The sequence below is a fragment of the Dreissena polymorpha genome, chromosome 5 (assembly GCF_020536995.1).
Source record: "Dreissena polymorpha isolate Duluth1 chromosome 5, UMN_Dpol_1.0, whole genome shotgun sequence".
NCBI classification, from domain to species: domain Eukaryota; kingdom Metazoa; phylum Mollusca; class Bivalvia; order Myida; family Dreissenidae; genus Dreissena; species Dreissena polymorpha.
Window position 1 is genome coordinate 13,584,073 of NC_068359.1, and position 16,821 is coordinate 13,600,893.

A 16,821-nucleotide genomic window follows, 5' to 3' on the forward strand; every position below is an offset into this window, starting at 1 on the left:
GTATAGTGATAATTGTAAAAAGAGGTAATATCAACAATGTTTGCAATCTTAATCCAGAAAATTATCAACAACGATTTACACATTTTCTTGCAACAATTAAATAAATACAAATAACTGAACATGATGAAAAGATTGTTAACTTTGTTAAGTGGAACCTATTTATTTTATCTCGATTGCATCGAAAGCTGAATGCAAACTGGGACGCTATCGAGATTGTTTCCTGAGTAGATTCAGTACATGGTGAATTTAGGGGAGATCTGATGAACGCTTCCACTGTGGACATTGAGATCATAACCATCCAGCCGTTGGGAAGACATATATCACATACTAGCATCATATCCACCTCACAGATGTGTCTTGCGTTGGGAAGACATATATCACATACTAGCATCATATCCACCTCACAGATGTGTCTTGCGTTGGGAAGACATATATCACATACTAGCATCATATCAACCACACCGATGTGTCTTTAAACGTGGATCGAGGCCGGCAACCTCCTGACTGCAATCTGTACACATCATTTACTAAGATACCGTTACCCTTTGTGCTGATAATAAAGTATTTGTAGAACCATGTCCCAATACCAATATTTCGGCTGTTGATGCACATTTTATTCAAGGACCAGGCGTTATAAATTGTATATAATTAGGCATAAGACTCATGGTGAAAACATATTTCAAAAAGGTTACTCTGAAATAAACATTGTCCATTAATTAATAATATTAAATATCTGCTATTTAACTTAAGTTAAACGAATTTTAGTTTACAAATTAATCATCTCAAAAGCATGTTATCTTTACGGAGCCTAAATTATTTTAGTTTTGAGATCGTGATGTCCAGAATTATGTAAACTATAGTTTCTATGGGATATTGGGCGTTGTGTTGTTAGCTTCTCCTTTTCGCGAAAGAGGAAATATATTTCATGAAGATCACTTGCCACCACTCAACTCCTCGAATCACATATTGCGAGTGCTATGAAAAACTCGGTTTTAAAACGGCCAGTTAAAGGTTCTATATTGAGAAAAGAGAATAATTAATCGATCAAAGCTTAGACCAAGTACATCAAACACGGTTTGTGAAGCGTCTAAAGTGAACGCACGATCTTCCAAAATTGATGGGAAAGTTTATCAGCGACGGGAAATAATACGGGCTTTATCGTCGAATAATATTGAGTATATGGACCGTAATTGGCAATGGCAATCACGCATACTTACTTAGCAATGTTTACACAATCATTGAAAGTGTCAAATAATCATCAACATACTCTTATTTGCATTGATGTTTAAAAATTAATTTGTAGATTGATTTCGGAAACAAGTAAATTCTTTGTCGCCGGATGTTTGAATGCTTTATTGGAGAATAGTTAACATTGGTCAATCATAATTTGGAACAATTGATCGATATTGCTCTTTATGAGCCGGTTTAACCAAACAATAAGGTAAGGTAAATTATTTAAACCGTTACGACGGAGAAATCCATTCGGGAAGAAGCCGATTACACGTTTTACTGTGTCAAGTAACGGGATTTGCTGTCCTAGAACTTATTGCGCCGTTTTTTTTAAATATCTTGGACCATATGTAATTATGGTGGCAGTCACTTTGTCCAGTTACTCAGAAAGGTACCATATGAATATGCGCGATCGTGTTTGTTCTCACTAAAAACTTGTCATATATTTTAATTATGACGTCTTGATCAAGGTACTTTCCTCAATTAAGTCACATTTACAGGTAAAATCTATGCAACATTAACATAATTTTAATGTGCGCTATATTATTGTATTGATTATAAGGTCCATTTACTTTTTGATCTAACTCAATATAAAAGCTGCACGCTTTCATCACCATACGCATTATATACCTAAGAACTAAATAGCCGAATTGTTCTTTTGATTCTAGTGAAGACTAGTTATACTTCTACTACTTCAACTTCTACATCTACTACTACTATTTCTGAAAATAGTAGTAGAAGTTATAATGATATTAATGATAATAATAATACTTATTATTATTATAATAATAATAATAATGATAAGGATAATAATAATAATAATAATAATAATAATAATAATAATAATAATAATAATAATAATAATAATAATAATAATATGAATAATACAACTATTAATAATAATAATAATAATAATAATAATAATAAGAAGAAGAAGAAGAAGAAGAAGAAGAAGACAAAAAAATAAGAAGACAAGGGAGAAGAAGAAGATGGTGATAATGATGATGATGATGATGATGATGATGATGATGATGATAGCCCTCCCTTAGATAGCCGTCAATGACAGGTCTTCAGCATGATTGATTATGTGTTGAAGCTTTTTTTAGGGGGGGGGGGAGCTCGTAAAATGTTATGCCAATGAGTAATTGTCCATCATGATCATAAATTATTTTGAGTTTGCCACGTCGATCTGAACATTAGATGATGACTGGGAATTGACATTTTTACTTAACGCTATTAATATAATAAGTAAACTCCAGATATAGAATGTATCGGTTATTTTTGCCCCGCCTGTTAATTTCAATACACAGCCCTACGTTATACATGGCCGAAAAGCGTATTTAGTTGCGTAATGACTTAACAAGAATGCGTTGATATGATTCAACGAGGTACTTAACAACGTGTCTTATACATTTTGTATGTCAACATGCAATGAAAGATAGTTTTCAACAATATTCAATATCATGGATCGGTTTATATATTTTGTGTCATTTTTGAAATCTAAGAATGAGCTATTTTTGTTACAATATTTTCTTTACGTTTAAACGTTAAAAGGACAACACTGTCCGCACATATGTTGTGCAAATGATTAAAGCTTTTAGCAATCAGTTTCACATATACACACCCTATTTCAAACCCTTCTTAGTGTTTCATGTTATGATTAAATTCCTTAAATGCCCCGTTCATACCATAATCACATAATACAACTATAAATAACTATAATAATATTTATAACACGCGGCGTCCGCCTTGGTAATTATTTCCAGATGGTATCTCATTTAATTAGATGAAGTAGGTACACACTCTACCTTTCGATACAGTTAATTTGTTTCCGGAGTTGTTTAAGTAAGTAAATAACTCTCTAATATGGTCATTGGTTGTGGCACCCAATGCCGTTGTATCGTACGCTGAAGTCCCAATAAATATAATTACAAGTACGAAAATCCGTTAATTTGCATCGCAATTTGGAATCATTTTTCCATGAGAATGCGTGTCTGTCTGTTCTTAATTGTACCGATTGTGATAGTCAGCGCACTGCAGCAGGAATCAAATACACATCTGTTTACAAAGTTTAATCGATACTCTGGGTATGCATGTCACGCGCAATATCGTGTCTTTGATATTCGTGAAGCACGAAGTCGCTCCGATTGCGCCATAGCGTGCGCCAATGTCCATGGATGTTCAGCAATATCCCATGTGGAGTCATTGAAACGTTGCATCGGCTGCAACTCAACCACCTTCGATATGGCAGATGTGCTTGAAAATGTTACCGGCAGTGAGTGTTATGTAAAAGGCATATATTTTTAGTTTGTTTTGAGGTTTCCTCTTATAGAAATACGTGAAAGCAATATGAGATCGTTATAGTGTGCTTGAAGTAAAAATAATAAAAGCAAGTAGTATACCACGTTTATCGTATAGTCGATTTCCACGATATTTCATGCTCGGCATGTTTCAACTGATCTTGCGAATGACTTAAAATTTAGCGTCCGTTTTGAAAATTGCTATTTCTTCACAGGGTGTCCAGAGGGATGGAAACGTTACTCGAAATCATGCTACTACTTAAATTTCAAAATAACCATGAATTTTACCGCTGCGAAGGTAAGTTTTCAAAGTTACTTAAATATGCGATGATGTTTTTCTATTCTTGTTTTCATATGATTTATGTGGTGTGTTATTTTTATAAATGAAGTACATCATGTTATCAATCCCTTGACCGGTTTTGCCGTTGGGGGTGGGGGGGGGGTGTGAAGGACAACGATACATAAATCATTTTCCAGTCAGGTCTGTTGTGTGCTGCTGAGATTTATTCTTCCGTGGGAAGGATGTCCACTCTTTAACATTGTACATCCAGCTTTTCGTCAGACGGCATCGACGTCGACCTCCCTCTTGCGTGCCCTGGAGCACACTCTTGCCCAGAGAGTCGTGCTTAGTTACGTGTTCAAACCAAGCCAGCTATACTCGTTTGACGGTCGCCACTAGGGGCTCTTTTTTTACCAACAAGGGATGCAGTTATGTTCGGGACGTACTCTTTGGTCTTGTCTTTCGTATAGGAGATGCGGAGCAGTCTTCGTAGACATTTTTGTTAAAATGGCTGTATCCTGTGTCCGCGTGAAGCGTCCAGGTCTCGCAGCCGTAGAGTAAGATAAAGACGTGTAGATCCTGTACTGCTTGTCCAAAACTCAATCTTGCCATCGCTGCGGTCGCCATGGCAATTCTTATTCGGACCTCAGCGGTACTGCTACCATCCTTGGACAAGGTTGCGCCAAAGTATTTGAAGCGTGTCATTTTTTCTAGCTTTTTGTCGTTCATGGTGATGTCTGCACTGGTGTTGGTCATGCTGTTCACCATGATCTTCGACTTACCCTTGCTGACATCCATCCCGTATGCTCTTGCTCTTTCTTAGGGTCTGTTGGTGAGATCTTTTAGTTCAGTGCTGGTGCAACCCATGAGGTCAATCTCATCAGTGAATCTCAAGTCGGAGATGTGTCTTCCACCGATGGATAAAGAAGTGTGGTGGTAAAATTCTGCATAGTGATTTTAAGGGTTTTATTTCATAGAAGAGATTCTTAAGCAAAAGCAAATCATAATGCTCGGTTCATCTATATTGTCGTTCATAAGTGTACACGCATCTGAGTGCCAATTACTCCTAATGATGAATTTTATGTAAAAATGCATTCATAAAATACACCAATCTTGTTTTTTTTTTAAATATGTGAATACATGTGCCACCATCTAGTTTAATTTATTTAACATAATTTTCAGGGAAGTATAACATAACAAATCGCTTTTACTGATATCGAATAAAAATGGAAATAAAGATAAAACATATTTGCTCTTAATGTAAGATCAAAATTCAACTGGTTAAGATTTTCAAACCTAAGAAACTCTTTATATAGTTTATTTGCGGTACCTTCTGTTTTAAAAAGATATGTGAACACTCTAGTTACCTCGTTATTTGTTGATATTGTTTTGAATTCCATATATTTAGAAAGCAGTAGATAAGAAGCCTTTTTAAAACAATATATGGCAGTCTAATAATTTAGATTAAGTGATTTTTGTTTTTACAACGTATCTGCCTTTTTGTAGGAGCACTGTTCCAGAATGGGTGCTCACGTGATTGTGCCTGACGATGCTGATGAGAACACATTTATATTTCACATGAAACCACCAGGTTCGTGACATAGTGTTATTTTTCACTATATGAAATGAATTTCCTCTTTAATACAACCAGAACGAATATGTGTGTTTTGAGCGGCATGCCACGACACACATTGTATTTGCTTTACCAATTGCATGATTATCGAATTGACATAGTCATCGTTTACTGCAGAAGTTACTAATGTTTTAAAAGTAACATGCGTGTATATGTTGCTGGTTTTATTTATTATATAAGTAGACTTTCAGCTTTAACAAGCATGACATAACAAAATTAAATTAGTCATTTCATATTACAGTTACATTTGTTAACATTATATCAGGTAAAGTTTTTTACATTCGTGAAAGGCTCGCTGTCTAGGATTAATTCAATTATTGAAGAACTACGCGAATCAGATTCAACAAACATGAATGTCATTGTGTATCTCATATTGCGTTAAGATAGGAAAAAAACAGACATAACTATCAATTAATTTTTATGTTTAGAGTCTAGTGAATGTGCAATTATCATACACCAATAGAGGATAAACATGACTTACTGCCGTTGACTATACGACGATAGGTTTAAGTTTTTCCAGTTAACTTGCATTGGTTGACTCGTGCAGTTCAACTATTGTTTATACAAAAACATGAGTGTTTTCGTCCGAATTGCACTTGTAGCATTTTTACAGATGCATTCAATTTTTTTATTCAGCATTAGCAACCTGGGGCACGTGGATTGGAATAGAAAAAGAACCGATGAAAACATGGTTGAGTTACCATAACAACAAAACTGTAACCTATCTGCCATGGTATGCAGGAGAACCAAATGGTGGTACATACGAACTGTGTGCGACCTGGGGAGAACACTTTACGCTTCAGTGGGATGATGTACCATGCGAATGGAACCGTTTTGTAGGTTGTGAAAATGAGTTACAACATTGAATTGTGATTTTCTGCGTAAGTTGCACCGCTTTCTATCTCTCATCGCAGACGGTTTATCGCATTCGTATACTTTTATTTTAGCGCATTCCATGGTGTAAGCGATGAGATATAAGGACAAAAGTAGAAAAAAATGTGTCAACTTTCCCGAACCTTACTTTTAAACCAACGGTTAACTTGTTTGGTATTCCATAACACGTTTGCTATCATGTATTGCAACATGCGATCACAAAAATAAACTATTTAATCAGAGAATAATATTTTAAATAGCAATACAGATGTGTTGCTATGATATTTTGAAGATTTCTAGAATTGAAAACCGTTAATTAAAAAAGGCAATAACTTGAGAATAATTTCATCAACTGTTGAAAAAAAAACATACCCTTTTGTGGAGATGTAATTTGGAAATATCAATTCATTTTCTATAGGCCTTATATGTTTAACGCGTATGGAATCTTACTTGCATTTTACATTACTTTGCAATTTTATGGAAGGTTTGCGTTTGAATGCCATTACAGCAGTTCTACTTTGTATTATTGCGTAATTTGTTAACCAGCGTGTAGTTTAAAGTTCTTGTTTCATAGCTTTTCATTCTAATACATAGCCATATACATACAATTAATAAAGGAACCACCCGAACGCCATGGATACACATGGCTAATTCCGAAACGCGGAGAAAATCTCCGTTAGATCAATACAATTTATTGAATATCTTTTGTATGCCATGTTAAACATTAAAAATGAGTTAATTACATTGGCCATAGAACAAAATAAATCAAAGTACGGACAGTACTGGTGTGACGATGCTTTTGATGAGGATTGATATAACAGCATCTATTTAAGTTTATCTACATCTCACCACAATTGTGTATGTGAGTACGAAACTTTTCGGTAGGAAAATAAACGGGTACACAAATTTTGGATACAAAAATTATGCCAAAAAAATGGGTTCGGAAAACAATTTGGTTACGAGCAAAAATTTAGGTACGAAAAAAAATTGGGTACGAAAAAAATTGGGTACGAAACGTGTAGGGTACGAAAAAAAAATGGTGGTACGGGGAAGTAGTACCCGTGGGGAGCTTGATCCATTCCACGAAACTGGGAGACGGGTTACATTCTCGATCAAATATAACAAGAAATATCTGTAAAAGGGTATTCGACGTGTATTTTCTGTACCACTTATCTTTGAAAACGTTCTGTTACAGTAAAACGTGTGTTGGTTATAACATTACGTTTCAGCATATAAATTCAAAACTTGACATGCTCTTTAATTACACCATGCTCTTTAATTTCACATGTATATCATACCAAACTTTATATTTCGTTGTTTCCTTTCCTAAGTTAATAATGCTATGTGTACGGACGTGATTTCACATGCCCATGTGCATGAACATATAATTTTTTTCTTTTGATTATTTTTTTCTCTAATTCAATAAGCTTAGACCTGTTTGTTCGTTAAGTACGGCAATAATTTAATGATGATTCCCGAAAGTAGGTATGAGCACATAGTCGTAAGAGCACTTGAATACGTGAGTTCGACCATGAACACATGGTAAGGTTAACTAAATCTCAGCGATATGACCTAATATGTGTTTAAAACAGCAAACAATATCCAACAAACGAATGAATTATCAAACATAGTATGTGCACTGATTTGGCTCTGTAATTTTTGTTTGAAAAGTTTATTAAATATGCAAAATGAGGTAGCACGCATAAGAGCGAGTTTCATAGATATATTACGGCTATTATGCTGTTATATACCATAGTCGCTACAACGTTTACAAATGGCAGGTTCGAATTAATTCGTTTTCTTTACACTCATGATCGCGTTGAAAGTTAATTATACACGTTTTAATTCGCAATTTATTTACTGAATCTCGACAAATGTCAAATACAATACAGAACTTGCATAGTTGTTTCATTGATCTATAAACATGTAATGGATTGAATATAACGGATTTAAAATTAACGTTTTCAAACTATTATTAAACCTTTTTCCCAGAATATGCTGTCCTATTAATAGATGAGCTTCCTATACCTTTATTAATGATAATCAGCGAGGTATGGCGATTAGAAAATTCGAGCTATCTCAATCGGACTGGCTAGGTCTTTAACATAGGTCGCCATTGTGAAGATTTTTTTCATGGTATGGTAACTTAGACGATGCTTCGCAGCATCGTCAAACAGTCATGGTAAGTAAGAAGTCAACATTTAGATGCATTTGTATGTTCCTCAATTCTAGCAATGATGATTATCTTATAAAATGTCGTCTACGTATTTTGGTATATTATCTGTATACTAAGTATTTAAATACATGCTGCACTTAAAAAGTCAAAACCAAACAAACTGAACATAAACTGATGAACAAAACCTGAGCTCCTTTTGTAAAGTGTGTATGTATTGTTTTCAAAGTACCAATTTTATGTGTTTCTGTATATGTATGCGTTAAGTTGCTATATAATACAAATTATACCGGAACGAAGCATAATTTGTTTCATTGTTAGCACGAGCATGGTAAGTCTTTTTAATGTGCTTGTATTGTATGTATTCGTGTATTTATGGCGAACGAAAACTATACTTGCTCAATATTACACCATGCATTCAACATAAGATATAAAACCCAATATCGTCTTTGGCAAATGACCAGTATACATATCTTGAATCCAGGTTGTCGAGTTTAGGTGCACTCTTATACATTTCTCATTGTTCATATTAACATTTGAAATGGAATTTCGATCAATCGTTAATTCGGCAAGGTCTGATTTTCGGACTTTATCTGGATTTTTTTTTTTATAAAACTTTTAACCCGCGTATTGCTTGTTTACATTGTCATCAGTGTATTCTCGTCAATAGAGAACTGCTATTATTTTTGTCACAAATTAAACATTGGGTTGACGGTCGAATAGAACTGCTACGTCACAGAAAGTCACACCTTAAAAAAAGATTACAGTAGAGCGTTTAATACCCCACTGACAACCAAACATGGGTGTTTAACAACGGAATCCTGTTAGGCAATCGCCAATCATGCATCGATATTAAAATAGATACTCACCAGTAGGATGATGATGGTTAGCAATCACAAAAGTACAATCACACAGAACAATGTTGTAGATGTATGTGTTAAGCGTATTTTATTAAGAGTTAATTGTATGTTTCAAATGTTAAATCAACAAATGTCGTATATTTATCAAAAATATCATGCGTCAAAGCATTGGTAAAAACACGTGTTTCTATAAAAAATATATACGTGACATAAATCCAATTCCTGCTGTTGATATAAAAGAATAATAAATTGCACATTGGCTATAGTCTTATATAAACGCAAGAATGAAACGTTTTTCTCCTAATTCTGCCCACATGCCAGCAAGTATATATATTTTCTTTTTCTTGATTTTTCCCTTATCCCTGATATATATATATATATAAATATATACATATACATATATATATATATATATATATATATATATATATATATATATATATATATATATATATATATATATATATATATATATATATATATATATATCTATATATATATATATATCTATATATGTGTGTGTGTGTGTGTGTGTGTGTGTGTGTGTGTGTGAGTTTGTAAAACCTACCAACCGGGGCAAATCGTATGTATACACACCAACAAACCGGGGAACACCTACCAACCGGGGAATTCCCCGGTTGGTTTTAGGTGAAAATCTCTAATCTACGTGTATGAAATACCAAACTGTCAATTTAGATTAGAAATCCAACGCCTTCCCCGATTAGCGGGTTTGTGGCATGCACAAAATATACACAAATCTTGACCAAATGACAATCGAGTGTGTATCCAGGCTTATAACAGTTCCCCGGTTGCGCTGTTTAAAAATCATACACTCGGTATTTATATCATTTAATGAAAGTAAGTTGGAAAAATGGAGTTTCGAGCGAACAAACGCATTAAACTAAGGTAAGTTTTTTTTAATTATGTTTACAACTTTCAATTACTATTAAAAAGCGTTTTTATGTAAACGTTAAAGTAATACTGGAAGACGAATTCTAAAGATCGATTTATATAAATATCATTTGATTACAAAGCTTGTTTTACGGTACATATTTCACGAATATATTTTATAAATATACGTTAAACAAAGTAGAGCTCTAGGCAGTTTTTCGTTAGTTTTATATATATATATATATATATATATATATATATATATATATATATATATATATATATATATATATATATAAATATATATATATATATATATATATATATATATATATATCCTACTCACTCCGGCGTCGGCGTTAGCGTGAGCGTTAGCGTGAGCGTTGGAATGTTAAAGTTTGCGTACCACCTCAAATATTGTCTATGTCCATTGATATATTGCTTTTATATTTAGCATACTTCTTTACCAACATGACCCCAATCTATAAACAAGAGCAGACAACTTTAACAAGCATTTTGTAAGAATTATGGCCCCTTTTTCCACTTAAAATATGCATATTATTGATAAATCTTTGTTTAAGTTTACGTACCACCGCAAATACTTTATATGTCCCTTGACATATTGCTTTTATATTTTGCATACTTCTTTACCAACATAACCCCAATCGATAAACAAGAGCAAACAACTGTAAAACGCATTTTGTAAAAATTATGGCCCCTTTTCCACTTAGAATATGCATATTATTGATAAATCTTTATTAAAGTTTGCGTACCACCTCAAATATTTTCTTTGTCCCTTGACATAAGGTTTATTTTGCATACTTCTTTACCAACATGACCCCAATCTATAAACAAGAGCAGACAACTGTAAAAAGCATTTTGTAAGAATTATGGCCCCTTTTTTCACTTAGAATAATCATATTATTGGTTATTCTATGTTAAAGTTTGCGTACCACCTTAAATATTTCTTTGTCCCTTGACATATTGCTTTCATATTTTGCATACTTCTTTACCAACATGACCCCAATCTATAAACAAGAGCAGACTACTGTAAACAACATTTTGTAAGAATTATGGCCCCTTTTTCCACTTAGAATATGCATATTATTAATAATTCTTTGTTAAAGTTTGCGTACCACCTCAAATATTTTAATTGTCCCTTGACATGCTGCTTTCATATTTTGCATACTTCTTAACCAACATGACCTTAATCTATAAACAAGAGCAGACAGCTGTAACAAGCATTTTGTAAGAACTATGGCCCTTTTTCCACTTAGTAACTTGAGGGTACTGCACCTGGCAAGTTGAATTTTACCTTGACCTTTGACCTTGAATCTGAAGGTCAAATTAATAAATTTTGATTAAATTGCCATGTCTTCTTTATTTAGGATCAGATTTGATTCATACTTTGACAAAACAACACTTACCTGATACACCACAATGGACTTCACCCAAACCATCCCACACGCCCCACCCTAGAAATCCCCCCCCCCGCCCCCAAAAAAAATGTTTTTGTTTTTCTTATTTTTTTTAACATGTTAAAAAAAGCATTTTTTTTTCTTAAGACCGTCCAACCATCCCACCCAAGCTATTGCTTTCAAACTTGAAATACAATCTTATTAGTTTGTTTTATGTCTTTACAAATGTTCAATACATATGTTTTGTGGAAACCTGAACTCAGAATCGTCTATAATGTACCACTTCTTTAAAATATAAGCGATCAATATGTTTGGTTTAAACTTATTTATTACGACATAGTAAAATATTCACAAGTTACATAAAATTGACATAGGATCAATATGTTTCAATTATAGTCCTCTTCCAGTTAGAATATGACTATAGTACCTTGACCTTATTGAATATGAACAAGTTCCCCATGGTGGCTTACTTTATACTGTCAAGCACTTGAATAGTCGAGCGCGCTGTCTTCTGACAGCTCTTGTTGTTTTTCTCATCGACATTTCCATTTTAACATTTAGTAGCCAAAAGGGTCCAAGTCCCCTTGATCTCGCAAGAACGTACTGCCAGAATTACGTCAATGTCAATGATGTCATAGGTACAAATATTTTTGTATATGGTTATGTTTAAAGTCGTTTAGAAATTATAAAAGAACATCGTAGCCCCTTTCCATTAAAAAGAAGAAAACAAACATGGACTATTGGATTACTTAATACTGGGCAGAAGTATGGAAGTAGCATAAAGATTTATTGATTATTTATGAATAAAACACTATTGGCGCCTATATCTATATATGACCAAAATGATTATTAATATAAAATGTCTACAAATATAAATATTTCAGGCGAAGGAGTCTTTGCCACTAAGCCTTTTAAAAAAAGGAGACTTTCTTCTCGAATACAAAGGGGATCTGATAACACGAGTAAAACATGCACGGTAATTAGAAAAGGAGTATGAAAAGGAGGGTCAAGGCAGCTTCATTTACTTTTTTAAATACAGAGACAAATCTTGCTGGTAACTACATATATCTTTACTTTGCACATCAAACGTTTAAATCACGCCATTAGAAGAAGAATTATCTTTAGTTTTTTCACCATAATAATTAAATATGGAATGCGCGTTATTTTAGTTTAAAGCACCAGAAGTGTGTATTTAAATGTCTTATTCAGCATTGACGCTACCAACGATATATTTCATGAGGGTCGAATGATAAATGATGCCGAAAATGGAGACGCAAAAAAATTGTGTAATGAAAATAGTTGAAGTCAACCAAACTCCCCATCTATGCACTTTCGCCGACAGAGACATTGCAATTGGAAAGGAACTCCGATATGGTTATGGAGTACCAACACTTCCATGGAGAAAGGTACATTCTATTGTAAAGATGTCATCTGTGATGGATTTATCACTGATATTTATCACATTTTATATTAGCTTAAAATGTCTTTTGAATTATTATTTTTATAAATATAACCAATCAGTTTTATGATTACATTCATGTTCATTCATGAGTCATTCATTTTAAATACAGATATTCAAATACTTTTTCCCGTGAATTAAATTGTTTAATCATTGAACGTCGTCAAGCTCTACTTTAATGCGGTCTGTCTGATAATGTGTATTTGTTATTTGAATTGTCAGAAATGCACGGAGCGAAAAATGGGTATGTTTCACAGTGATTTGTTATTACTACACATGCATTAATACAAATGCGTTGTACTTTATGGTTTCATAACTAACGAACTTTCTAACACTGACTAGATTATGTGCAATACCAATTTGTATTGTTGTTTTGAATAGGCAACACAATGACTACTAGATCTACGGACAGCCAGGAACCAGGACAAACAACATCCATACACACGGAAGAAGTCAATGAGACGGTTTGTAATATTTCGCAAGGTCGAAGATACTAAGGCGTATTTTCTGGTTGGTTTTGTCTTCAGTGAAATGGGCGTAAATTTGCCTTACTAAGGCGTATTATCTGGTTAAATACCTTTAAGCCGTGAATTAAAATGGTTAATCATTGAACGTCGTCAAGCTCTACTTGAAATGCGTTCTGTCTGATAATGTGTATTTGTTTTTTGCATTTTCAGAAATGTACGGAACAAAAAAGGGTATGTTTCACAGTGATTTTGTTATTACTACACATGCCTAAATACATATTATGAACATCATGAAATTATTGTAATTGTTGTACAAGGAATTAATGCCAATGTGTTGTACTAAATGGTTTCATGAATAACGAACTTTTTAACTCTGACTAAATTATGTGTTATACCATTTTGTATTGTTGTTTTGAATAGGCAACACAATGACTACTAGATCTACGGACAGCCAGGAACCAGGACAAACAACATCCGTACACACGGAAGAAGTTGATGAGACGGTTTGTAATATTTCACTATGTCGAAGCTACTAAGGCATATTTTCTGGTTTGGTTTAGTCTTCAGTGAAATGGGCGTAATTTTGCCTTAAATTATATTGTGCCAATATTTATTCCGGTAGATGCTAATTGGCATTTAGGCTTAACATAACATGTTGGTCGATGATCATTATATTAACATGTTAAAGCACACGTTATGCGAATTTTTAAGAATAAAATATTGTTTACCAGTTGTAGTGACTATGAACTACTTGTCTTTCAAAATCTTCATATACACAAAGAATTCAGAATTTACACCTGTCAATGAAACTGGTGAGCATGTGTATTAACCACTGTAGTCTATAGACATCGACTTCATCATAATCACAAAAACGTTAATTATCGCTTATCCAAGAAGTATAATATCATTAATTTTAATTTTCAGTATAAGACTTATACGCTGCCAATTACTGTGTATGAAACTCTGAGACATTAGGAAATTTAACTTGCGTGTTACATATGGACATTGGTTGATATTTTATCTTAACGACAAAAAAAACAATAGCGTCTACTTGATATTTTGCTATACGATACATTCTGACATGGGTAAGAAAAGATAGTTCATTTTATACCCATCACCGCACAATACATACAGGATTTACCGTGAACCACAGTCCGTTCACCAGTCCAGAGAAGTACAATACCTTTCATTTAACCGTGCATACATTTTGTCTTATTAGTATCTGTAAAAAATATTCATTGTATACTTTTTCGAACTTTGATAACATGTTTGGAACAACCTGGTATATGTTATGACATGCTACGTCGGTGTATTCAGCCAATCTTTAAAAAAGTAATTGTTTGATTCATTAGGCAAAACAATGTTTCCAAATTTGTCGTGTGACAACGATGTCATTATCAGGTGCCGTAAGTACCTGGACGCTTTTGTCGTAATTTTGCTATGAAAAATTGTACTTAAGTATATATATTTAAAATGAATATCTTACACATGGCAGTTAGCGACGTCATATGGTGTTTTATTATCCATGTACAGAAAAGGGTACTTCAAATACCAGGAGAACAAAACAAGCAGCCAAAAAGCAATGGAAGTGAAAACGAAAAAGGAGCTGTTCACAGACACTTTGATCGTTTTTTGATAATGGGTAAATTACCAGGGAAAAAAGAAATACTTGCATGTATTGAAAGTGAGAATGACCTTCACAACAGAAGTTGGAAAAATGTCAAAGACTTTTGGAGAAAATTAATTGAAACAAAAAAGCGACGGGGACTTTTAACTTAAAAAAATATTACACATATAATGCACGTTTAGGAGAATACGTTAAAGGATGAAGTTGCCACATTTTTTGTGTTTTCTTGTTCTATATACTCTTTTCGAAAACGATATATGTGTGCTTATTGTATTTGAATGTTTTATTAATACGGTTCAGTCAAAAACGATATTTGCTCATAATCATATCGCGAACAAATTAGGATTGGTATATAGTTCGGCCAAAGAGTGTTTCTTTGTACTTTCTATTACGAGTTTCTACGAGTTACTCACTATACAAGTTATTTTTTACCCTAAACTTGGTGAATATGAATGATTATAGCAAACATGATAACAAATCAATCTAGAAGGCTAAACGTTCAGAGAAGGCACAAAAAAAATCAGTCGGATAAATGGAAGCAAACATTTTGTTCAAGCATAACAAACAAACACTTTTAGATGTAATAAGATAAACATTAAAAAAACTACTGCTAAACTACTGCTACAATATGAAGAATACAAATGAATATTTTGTCAATTTTACAAAATTTGTTGTGAATGACAGGTGTCTGACTTGCAGTTGAGTACTTAATAGTTATTTTAAAGTAAAAATTTACCAACATGTAAATTATTGCGTAAATATCGCACTAGAATTGATGAAGTAGTTGTTAAATATTACAATAATTTCCTACACAGATTTTTGTGCATTTGTTTTGCGTGTAGATATTCACATTAGCTATCAATTCACATATTTGCTTTGTGTATATAATTGGTATGTCTATATGTTTTTCATATCAAAATTGCTTGATCTACAAAATTCGCGAGGAGTTATGCATTTTTTCCCATGTTTTTAATTGAAGTTTATAATTCAACGACGATGAAAATTACTACGATGCCAGATTTAGTTATGTTTTTTGTCTCATTTATGGTTAAAGATCAATTAACATACCCATTTCCCAGACTAAGATATTGTTAAAACAATTTATCGCGTTTGCGACTGACCTCTTTTATGCATTCTAACACAAGCTATTTACTTGTTTTTTTTCGAATACTCTTCATATACACACACTTGAACAAGCTGTAGATTACCTAGAACAAAACATATTTGAAACATATATTTATATGTGATATGTTAATGCATGCACAAAGCTAATAATTAATCATGTTTATACACTTTGCGATATGATGCTATAATGTCGGTTGTTTTAAGTGATTTATCATTATGTTAACCATGTTATCTGCCATCTGGAATGTAATTAAGTGTTTTGACATGTATGCGTTTTTGATCTTGTTCGATTTGGTGCTGTATATTCAGAATTGAGTCACACTGTTATAATTTTCCTGTTGGTACATATTATTTTTAAGTTGGCACCAACAAGGGTCTAACAATTGATCTACATGTGCACTCCCAGTAAGTATATATACTATAATGTAAGTGATTTAAAATAATATTAAACTACGTGTTTGATAAGTGTTTGCTTTGGTTCATAT

The 16,821-nt window shown here is 33.2% G+C and overlaps 1 long non-coding RNA gene across 1 annotated transcript; it reads left to right on the top strand.

The window, feature by feature from the left end:
- The first annotated feature begins 10,062 nt into the window (after positions 1-10,062).
- Positions 10,063-16,043, top strand: LOC127832233 (uncharacterized). Its single transcript, XR_008026755.1, has 8 exons — positions 10,063-10,255; positions 12,220-12,296; positions 12,543-12,712; positions 12,868-13,064; positions 13,499-13,581; positions 13,795-13,815; positions 14,005-14,087; positions 15,118-16,043. It is a non-coding gene; the product is annotated as an uncharacterized LOC127832233 (long non-coding RNA).
- Positions 16,044-16,821: the final 778 nt, after the last annotated feature.